We start from the raw sequence: 11,730 nt of genomic DNA, 5'->3' as shown, positions 1-11,730 counted from the left end.
CTCTTGCCATTTTATTATTCAGTCGTTCAAGGGTTCACTGCGGGAAGGATTTAAAATGCAATTATTCTTTAAGAACCAGAGAATTCAGAATTTAACAGAATCCAAGAACAGTCATTTAGGTCTCCATACGGGAAAACAAACATCAAGCAGGTTGCCCACTCATTCTCTTAGGAACCATGAAATCTCAACTCAGATATTATAACTGGAGTGAAACTGTTATGAAAAACAAATCATATCTTTGTATTCTATCCAACAGAACATGAAAATACAGAAATCAATCTTGAAACAGATTTTAATATATCTGATTTGCATTTACTATTTTCAATAGAAAAAGATGGATGTAGAATTTTTGGAATTCATCTGAAATCTCACAAATTATGTTAGATCTGGTACTAGAACCTCCTTCAGTACTCAGCATATTTTCACACAAAGTGGTATTACAAATGCATTATGTATTTGTTTAAAGCAGAGATTAGAAAAGAATCTGAAAACAGTTAGCTATTGGTTATAGTCACAAGTAAGAAGATGCTTTCATATTTGATGATTCAATACGGCTTTGACCCGATTTGTTTCTGTATCTGATAGTGTTTAGGTCTTCCGGTCAGGCATTTGGGGTCTGAACAACTTTTCAAAGAAGGCCTGCATTTGAATTGTGTTTTTAAAGGGGCAGTAACGTTCTCTCTTTTTATTATCAAAAGTATAATATTGTGAAAAACAGAAAGCACGTAATTTTGCATCTTAATGGATAGCATACCTCCTTCTGGCATTTTAAATTGCTCTGCTTTTGGCAGAATTGTCCCCTGAACATCAGGACCATCTCCGCATTCATCCCCAGTCTTTGACTGAGACAGCTCCTGGAGATCAGCTTCCAGGTCAGGCACTAAAAAATACAGGGGTTCTTGATTGAAGCAGGCAAACAAGAAGGACAAATAAGGAAAAGATAGTGCTCTTTTCCTCAGTGTTATGAAATAAAAGCCTGTAGACCAGTGTGGTAATAAATGTGATGTAAAGATGGCACACTTTTGTTTTCCTGTATTATGAATTCTTATCTTAAATGACAATCTGAGGATAAATCACACCACACCTACATTTCCCATACTTTACCATTGTGTATTATGAATAGTGAATATCGACTATCTAAGAAATCTGGAGTCTGCCACATGGATAGAATTTTAATCATAAATGAAATGTAATTTTCTGAAGGATTAGATCAATGTATTGGCCTGCCTAGGAGAAATCTTACAGTTGTGACACCCATCCCTTGTTGAGGTGACTTGAAAATTATTTAGATAAATTAACATTATGCTTGGGTCTAAGGGCCCTGTATGTAACTTTACATAAATGAATCACATTTAGAATAATGTACCAAAAATAACAGGAAAATCACTGTCTTCCAGTGAGGGTACAGGAAGTTGAGTGCAAAGAAATTAGTGGTCACTGTTGACAGTCATATTCTGGAAACCTCTTAACAGCGAATTGCTAAAATACTCCATGGCCCAAATTCTGCCAGTGTTGAACGCAAAAGTACTATCTAGTGAGTAAACAACTTCTGATTCAGGATAAACTTATGGTACTTTTAGTTTTCTAATGATGAAAGTGCTTCTACAACTTTTAAAAGCCCCTTCGAAATCATGCTAATATAGCTACCTGTATGCCAGTGTCCTGAGTTATCCACCTTTTACCAAACATCCTGAAAAATTACCGATCAAAGGATACCACTCAAAGAGTGGCTGTCATTTATTGAGCTCTTTTCTGGAGTTTCTATTCCGCTTCGTTGAACTGTGTTTTGTCCTGAGCCAATACTAAACTACCTTAGAGTACACACACATTCAAATAATAAGTATCTTAAGCAAAACCACTGACCTTTTCTTATTACAACATGGATAACACAAACCTTGGGACAAAATATGAATTCTGTCTCCATGAGTACAAGGGTTCTTGGTAAACCTCCATTTCAGAGCCTCAGTTTTCTTATTAATAAAATGAGGCTAACATCCTTATGCAAATGGGCTTTATTCAGGGTGTTATAAGGTAGGATGACTTGGCACTCCACATGCTGTTAAAGGGTGCTTACAGCACCATTGACACAATGCCTTAGAAGATCATACAGCAACATTCTAAGAAGAACAAATTAAACTAGTGAAATACTGCATATTTATGCATAAAGTTAAACTGCTTCATCTGATTTAGCAAGGACTGTATTTTCAAGCGTACAAAATATATTTCAAAGGTAAGAGAAGATTCATTATATCCAGGGACTGCATGAAGCTGTAAACTATACTCTTCAATTTTCCAGCCAACTTTCAGCAAATGTTTGCGATCCTTTCCTAATGTTTTCTTTCCTCCTGTTACTGGTCACGGCATAATGCATGATGCACACATAGGCCTCCTCCCCGCATAGACATTCTTTCTTTCCCTTCCCAGCACCTCGAATATCAGCTGCACCCTGATCTTCTCTCTTCTGACCAGGTGTGGGATCCCGACTTTCAGTTGGTGGTTCCTCTTGTTGAGGCTCCTCATCACTGGGCTCCTGGGACCGTGGTTGTGTGTGTACAAATAAAAAGTTTTGGCTGGGCGCAGTGGCTCACGCTCAGCACTTTGGGAAGCCAAGGCGAGCAGATCACGAGGTCAAGAGTTCGAGACCAGCCTAGCCAACACGCTGAAACCCTGTCTCTACTAAGAATACAAAAATTAGCCAGGCATGGTGGCGCATGCCTGTAATCCCAGCTACTTGGGAGGCTGAGGCAGGAGAATCGCTTGAACCCCGGAGGCAGAGGTTGCAAGTGAGCCGAGATCACACCACTGCACTCCAGCCTGGGCGACAGAGCAAGATTCTGTCTCAGGAAAAAAAAAAAAATTGTTATCAATACATGTCAACAATGCAAATGAACAGAATACATAGATATTTCTGATCATAAGTAAGTCTAAAGACATTTCTCCAACACTATTCATATACTTATTATTCATCAAGTTATTCTTCCCACAGAGAGGTTACTCTAAGACGGAGTTACCCTCAAGGGCTTTGGAAGGTGGTTTAATCTATGTTGGGATGGATGTGTGCAATCTGTTATGAATAAGCATACGGAGGAAGTCATGGGCAAAATCTGGGGAACACAAGGTCATCCATCCAGGCAAAACCAGAACGTAGGCTGGGCGCAGTGGCTCAGGCCTGTAATCCCAGCACTTTGGGAGGCCGAGGCAGGTGGATTGCTTGAGCTCAGGGGTTCAAGAACAGCCTGGGCAACACGGTGAAACCCCGTCTCTACTAAAATACAAAAAGAAATCAGCTGGGCGTGGCAGCGTGCACCTGTAGTCCCAGCTACTCGGGAGGCTCAGGCAGGAGAATTGCTTCAGCCCAGGAGACGGAGGTTGCAGTGAGCCAAGCCTGGGTGACAGAGCAAGACTCCATCTCCAAAACACACACACACACACACACGCACACACACAACACACACACACACACACACACACAACACGTAATCCTCTTGGATCAGTCTTTCCTTCATGAGATGCCATGATCATTTTTTATCAGCTCAGAAGACCTTTAACAGTGTATGTATACTAGTTCAACAACACTATCACACACAAAACATTCTGCTAATAGAAAACAACGAATGTTAAAGCAGTCACACATACTCCCGATCAGCTCAGGAGGTTGTAAACTTCGTCTTGGTCTAGGCCTACATGTTGATCTCCCTCGCCAAATTATATTTCTCTCTGCAAAGAGAATACAGAATACTGTGATTGGGAAATGGCACTTGAGAGGATAGCTCCATTCGAGCACTTCCATGGCCAAATGTTAACTTGTCACTTTTTTGAAGTTTGGAAATACTTTGAAGGTAAGTCCCAGGGCAAGTATAAGTTTGTGTGTCTTCTGAATAGAATGCTTGCACAGTCACTTAAGGTGATCAAGCTAGCAAAGTAATGTCTTAAGGCTCCTGGCAAGAGACACTGGATATCCCTGATGTGGTTTGGTTTCACAACTGGAATCTCCATCATGGAGACGTTTAGGAAAATAGAGCTAGAGAATTAAACTGGGAGTGACCACAGTGTTTGTCACACACCCATTTCCTGGGCCCAGTTCCTCCCTAAAATGAAGTTTTGCTCGACCACAGAGTCCCGTCCATTCGAACCTCCACGGTGGAGTTGGGAAGTTGCAACACAGCACTGGGTGCCCCTCACTGGACACCTGTTTCTGGCACTCTACAGACTTCGGGGCTGAGGTCACCAACCCGCAGCATTCCCAGTTCCCAGGCCCCTTCCTTACTGCCCACGCTGTCCATGCCTGGGTCCCCGCTGGGGAGTCTACAATCTGTCCTCTGTCGGGGGTTTGAGGCATTTCTGGGACTCAGATACCTTCAACAGCACCCCCAGCACGCACCCCATCGTACCCCAATCCCCTCCACGTCAAGGCCCTCCTTCCTCCTTAGTTGTGGCCCCGACAGAAAAGAAGGCCCATGGCTGCAGTGCCACATGTAAAGGATGAAGACCTCGAGGCCCTTCCCCTCTGAGTCTCCCTCCCACCGACGACCCTCCAGAAGCCCACTGGCTCCTCCTCACCCTCACTCACACTTCAACTCCCAGTTGGATTGGCCTGTGGACCTACCTGCTGTGTCTCAGTAGGAGAGAAAGAATCCAGACCTTAGGAACTTGACCTCACAGCTCGGAGGCATTCACCATGCGGATGAAGAGGTAGAGTAGAAGATGCCTGGTGAACATGTGCACTGAGGTGCGCACCCAAAGATTTGAGCTCTCCTATCACCTCTGCCATGGGTCTCCAGCCTGACATCCTGCTCTGTGAGATTTGGACTTGCCAGTTGCAACACTTCCATGGGCTAGGTCTTCAGACTCAGTCTCTCTCTCTTTCTCTCTCCACCCACCCACACACACACATGTGCATGCACACACACACCGAGGAACCCCAACCAATAGGCTGGTTACATTTGGGACCCTTGAAGGGCATCACTGAGATCAGTACTGCAGGTTGGTCTCACTCTGCTGCAGGGCTCCTAAGGCAGACGCCTGTGGTGTTCCCCTCCCACCCTCTGCACAGGGACATCCATGTGGCTCATCACTGTGACTTTGGGTTTGGTCATCCAACCATATAGAGATCACTACAATTCCACAGGTGTTCCCTGCCCTCCATCTGCCTGTGAGGTCCTTTGTTCCATCCTGAGGACACAGATATCTACTGGGTATGTTTCCATTCTTCCAGGAAGGACCTGGGAGCCTGGTGAGGGTGATACATCTGCAACAGTAGTAACAGCAATGGGCATAGGCAGTATGTTCACCAACTCATGAGAGATCACACTACCAACATGTCCCACTTAAGGTTCCCCATCAACTAACAGCTTATCCTGGAAGTTATCAGATTCATAGGTAAGTTGCATTCCCCTTATTCTATTTTCCCCAGGATTGCACACATGAAAAGCAAACTGATACTGGAATGTTGTATTGGAGTGCCATCCAAGAGTGGAATGCACTGCAGTGATGTGATTTCTGAAACAGTCAATAGGTCTTTTTTTAAATATATACCTTAAGTTCTAGGGTGCACGTGCACAAGGTGCAGGTTTGTTACATAGGTATACATGTTCCATGTTGGTTTGCTGCAGCCATCAACTCGTCTTTTACATTAGGTATGTCTCCTAACACTATCCCTCCCCCAGTCCCGCACCCCCAAACCGGACCCAAAATGTGGAACCAAAAAACAGCCCACATAGCCAAGACAATCCTAAGCCAAAAGAACAAAGCTGGAGGCATCACGCTACCTGACTTCAAACTATACTACAAGGCTACAGTAAGCAAAACAGCATGGTACTGGTACCAAAACAGAGATATAGACCAATGGAACAGAACAGAGGCCTTAGAAACAACCCCACACATCTACAAACATCTGATCTTTGACAAGCCTGACAAAAACAAGAAATGGGGAAAGGAATCCCTATTTAATAAATGGTCCTGGGAAAACTGGCTAGCCGTATGTAAAAAGCTATAACTGGATCCCTTCCTTACACGTTATACAAAAATTAACTCATGAGGGATTAAAGACTTAAATGTAAGACCTAAAACCATAAAAACCCTGGAAGAAAACCTAGGCAATACAATTCAGGACCTAGGCATGGGCAAAGACTTCATAACTAAAACACCAAAAGCAATGACAACAAAAGCCAAAATTGACAAATGGGATCTAATTAAACTAAAGAGCTTCTGCAGAGCAGAAGAAACTATCATCAGAGTGAACAGGCAACCTACAGAATGGGAGAAAATTTTTGCAATCTACCCATCCGAGAAAGGGCTAATATCCAGAATCTACAAAGAACTTAAATTTAAAAGCAAAAAACAAACGACCCCATCAAAAAGTGGGCAAAGGATATGAACAGACGCTTTTCAAAAGAAGACATTTATGCAGCCAACAGACACATGAAAAAATGCTCATCATCACTGGCCATCAAAGAAATGCAAATCAAAACCACAATGAGATACCATCTCACACCAGTTAGAATGGCGATAATTAAAAAATCAGGAAACAACAGATGCTGGAGAGGATGTGGAGAAATAGGAATGCTTTTACACTGTTGGTGGGAGTATAAACTAGTTCAACCATTGTGGAAGACAGTGTGGCGATTCCTCAAGGATCTAGAACTAGAAATACCATTTGACCCAGTGATCCCATTACTGGGTATATACCCAAAGGATTACAAATCATGCTACTATAAAGACACATGCACACATATGTTTATTGTGGCACTAATCACAATAGCAAAGACTTGGAACCAACCCAAATGTCCATCAATGATAGACTGGATTAAGAAAATGTGGCACATATACACCATGAAATACTATGCAGCCATAAAATAAGTCTTTATACATTCCCAGATGGACTAACATACAGGTCTTCCTCAGTTTACAGGGAGTTCATGTATGGAAAATCGAGTTTATTGAAGACTCTAGAAAAAGACACTTGCTTCCCTGTAACACTCAGTACCCAAATGCCAGTAGCCCCTACCACTCATTCCAAGAACTGCAGCTGCCCTCAAAAATTTCCAAAATGACCCAAAGTGGGCAAAGATATTCTGGCTATAAACCCCAAGTTTAGGATTGAAAAGAAGTATCCTCAAACTTCTTACTGACATCCAAAGAATAGGAATGTTGCCGTTGGTACAGAGGAAATAGCAGGGTAGCAGGGAGAAGGACACAATTTTCCCCAGGAGGGCTTGCAGGGACCTTCTTCCTCTGTCCTGCTTTCTGTGATAAGAAAGTAGTTTGGTGATAGGTGGGGTGGTTCATGGCTCTAATCCCAGCACATTGGGAGGTCGAGGTGTGAGTATTGCTTGAACCTAGGAGTTTGAGATCAGCCTGGACAGCATAAGGACACCCCACCTCTACCAAAAAAAAAAAAAAAAAAAAAAATTGGCCAGGGATGGTGGAACCTGCACGTTGTCCCAGCTACTTGGGAGGCTGAGATGGAAGGATCACTTGAGCCTGGGAGATTAAGGCTGCAGTGAGTCATGGTTTCTCCACTGCACCCCAGACTGAGCGATAGACCCCATCTGAAACAGCAACAAGTGCTTTGGGGCCAGCTGAGGTGTGCGGTGAAGCTTATCCCGGAAAAGATCCTGTTGCTAGGTAAGTTGGATTCCCCTCATTTTTTTCCCCAGGCACACAGAGCTACAGAGAAAACTGATACTGGAATGTTGTGTCAGACTGGGATCCAAGAATGGCATGGTCTGCAGTGATGTGATTTTCCAAAGCAGTCAATAAGTCTTTCATAACTTCCCAGATGTAGCAACATACCAGCCTCCCTCAGTTTACAGGGAAGTGACATGTATGGAAAATCCAGTTTATTGAATGCTCTTGAAAAAGATGTTTGCATCCCTGTAATACACAGTCCTCAAATGCCAGTAGCCCCTACCAATCATTCCAACAACCACAGCTGTACTCAGAAACGTCCAATATGTCCCAAAGTAGGCGATTATATTCTGGCTACAAACCACGAGTTTAGGATTGAAAAAAACTATCGTCAAACTTCTTATTTACATCAAAAGAGTAGGAATATTGAGGTGGGTACAAAGGAAATAACATGGCACCAAGCAGGAGGACATAATGTTCCCCAGAAGGGATTACAGGCACCTTCCTCCTCTGTCTTGCTGTACTTTTTGTGATAAGAAAGTGGTTCAGGGATAGGCATGGTGGCTCACGCCAGCGCCTTGGGGAACATAGGGACCCCACGTCTCGACAAAAAATTTTAAAAACATCCAGGCATAATGGAGCATTCTTGGGACAGTTAGAGCAATGACTGTGTGAAGACATGCCCAGTTGTCAGGACAGTCCCTGACATATGTCAGTTTCCAATCAATTCTAGCTGTTACTGTTTTGCTGTTAATATTGTTGCTGTTCCCACATTTCCCTGGAGCATGTTCCGGAGATACAATGTCACGACTACCTTTGACCCCTTCGATGATCTTTTGATTATCACTTCATTTCTTCAGGGACTCAAGGACTGAGTCTATGGGGCAGGAGGAGGTCATATTTTTATGAGCATAATGAATATTCAGCTCTCCTTACAGGGTGTTATGGAGCCTAATTGTAATGCTGGAGTTTCATCATCATTAGGTTGTGCGAAAAATTTGAATGGAAATTTATCTAGGAAATCGAAACACTAATGACCTCTTCATGTGATTTGTATAATGCTTGGAAAAGTATCTAGTGACTGGATAAGGATAGCACATAAGTATGTAAATATTTAAAAGATTATGAATTTTCTATTTTGTAATTTCTGTTTTTGTAGCCTGTCTTCGTTTTACATGATGCCATAGATTCTCCTACATTTTCTTCTACAAGTGTGATAACATTAGCTTTTACATTAAGTTCTATGATGCATTTTGAGTTTTCTTCTAGAAGTGTGATAACATTAGCTTTTACATTAAGTTCTATGATGCATTTTGAGTTTTCTTCTAGAAGTGTGATAACATTAGCTTTTACATTAAGTTCTATGATGCATTTTGAGTTAACTTTTGTAGATGGTGTGAGATAAAGGGTGAGGTTCATTGCTTGTGTGTCAATGTTCAATTGTTCCACCATCATTCTCTGAATACAACATCTTTTCCCACTAAATTATCTTGGCACCTATGGAAAAAATCCACTTAACTTGACTGTATAGGTCTAGCTTTGGCCCCTTATTTGTTTTCTTATGCCAATATCACACTGTCCTGATTACCACAGTTATGAAATATGCCTTGAAAACAGGTAATGAGTCCTCCAATATTCTTTGTTCTTTATCAAATTGTTAGACTATTCTAGTCCCTTTGCTTTTCCATATAAATTTTGAGGTCAGCTTGTCAATTTATAGAAACAAAAGGCTGCATGGATTTTGATTGTGTTTACATTGAATGTATAGTTCATTTGGGAGGGAGAAACTGACATATTCACAATCTTGAGTTTTGCAATCCGTTAATGCAGTATACTTCTCCATTGATTTCAGCCTGCTTTACTATTTCACAGTAATGTTTTTTAGGCTTCTGAGTGCAGGTCCTGCTCATATTTTGTTAAATTTTACCACTAAATATTTCATGGGTTTTTGCTGCTATATTAAGTGTTGTTGATTTTTCAATTGTTTGTTGCTGATATATAAAAATCACATTGACTTTTGCATACTTAATCGTGTACCATATTATTTTGCTAAACTCACATATATATTCAAGTCATGGGGTAAATCTCATTTCGCTATGATGCAAATTTCTAATATATTCCTAGTTTTGAACTGCTATTACTATAGCATAAACATAAATCTATGCTATTATGAACATGAGTTATATTAGTCTGTGATGTTTTTTTCTCATAATGTTTGTCTGGTTTTGATATCAGGCTGATGCAGGCTTTGTAAAATGCTTTGAAAAGCGTGATCTCTTTTCAATTATCATTAAGAGTTTGTGTAGAATGGACATTATTTTTTCCACAAACGTTTTGCAAAATTATCCAGTGAAATCGCCAGAGATGTGAAATTTATTTGAGAAAAAAATTTTGTTTCATTTCTTTGTTGGTTTTAGTGAATTCAATTTCTTTTATTGGTACAAGCTCTATATATGTCATCTATTTATTTTGGGGGACTGAGGTTTGTTAGCTAGTGTCCTTCAAGGAACATTACCATTCCGTTTAAAAAATAAATTTTTGGATACTGCTTTTCACCATGTTCCTTATCACACATTTAATATCTGGAGGATCTGTATCGATGTGCCCTGTGGTGTTACTGATATTTATAATTTGTATTCTCTCTCTGTCCACCTCTCTCATCAGGCTGGATAAAGGTTTATTAATTTGACTGATCCTCCCAAAGCAGCGACTTCTGGATTCGCTGGTTTTTTTCTATAGATTTTCTCATTTCTATTTAATTTGTTTCTCCTCATATCTTTATTAATTTTTCTTTCTTGTTGCCTTGGATATAATTTGATTTTATTTTTCTAGTTTCTTATTTTTATTTATTTATTTAGGTTTCTTTGGTTGTTGTTGTTCTGAGACAGTCTGGCGCTGTCACCTAGGCTGGACTGTGGTGCGACCTCGGCTCACTGCGACCTCCACCTCTTGGGTTCGAGTGATTCCCCTGCCTCAGCCACCATGCATGCCCAGCTAATTTTTGTCTTTTTAGTAGAGATAGGGTTTTGCCATGTTGGCCAGGCTGGTCTTAAACTCGTGACTTCATGTCACCTGCCCACCTTGGCCTCCCGAAGTGCTGGGATTACAGGCATGAGCCACTGCGTCCGGCCAACTATTTTTCTAGTTTCTTAATGTGGAAACTTAGGTAATTGACTTGAGACATTTCTTCCTTTCTGATATAAGTATTGAATGCTATAAATTTTCCTCTGTGCACTGCTTTAGTGTGTCATCTTGCATTTTTTGATATGTTGTTTTCATTTTAAAATTTTCCCTGCAATTTCTTCTTTCATCCCTGCATTGCCTAAAAGTGCTGTGTAATTTCCAATATTTCATGGATTCCAGATATCTTTCTACAGCTAATTTCTATTTCAATTCTTTTGTGGTCACAAAAACATGTTTTGTAAGATTCCATTCCTTTAGAATTTGTTGAGATTTGTTTTTTGGCCCACAATGTTGTCTATCTTGGTGAACATTCCATGTGCACTTGTGAAGAATGTATATTCTGCTGTTGTTCTATAATTATCAATTAGGCCAAGTTGGTTGATACTGTTGTTCAAGCCTTCTGCATATATATATCCTGATTTTGTTGTACACTTTTTCTACCAATTGCTGGGAGGAATGTTGAAGTCTACTGTAAGTGCAGGTGTGTTTATTCCTTCTTTCTCATGTATTGGTTTTTCCCTAACGTATTTTGAAGGTGCATACATTCTCATGGTGTTTTTGTCTTCTGAATCAATGCACCTCTCTATAAATATTATATAATGCCCCATTCTGTCCTTTGTAATAATCTCCACTATAAAGTGTGCTTTATGAGGTATTAATTGAGCACCTTTTAACTTTTAACTTAATTTTAACATCCTTTACTTTTAACTCATTTATTTTTAAACTGTGGGGTCTTTTTGTTTTTAACAGTATATAATTCGTTCTGTTTTTTTTTTTTTAATCCAGCCTTACAATCTCTAACTTTTAACATGTGAGACAAGGTCTTGTTCTGTCACCCAGACAGGAATGCGGTGGTGTGATCATAGCTCACTGCAACCTCGACCTCCCAGTCTCATGTGATCCTCCCACCTCAAGAGG

Source organism: Macaca mulatta, chromosome X (genome assembly GCF_049350105.2).
Source record: "Macaca mulatta isolate MMU2019108-1 chromosome X, T2T-MMU8v2.0, whole genome shotgun sequence".
NCBI classification, from domain to species: Eukaryota; Metazoa; Chordata; class Mammalia; order Primates; family Cercopithecidae; genus Macaca; species Macaca mulatta.
This window is presented reverse-complemented; position numbering follows the sequence as displayed.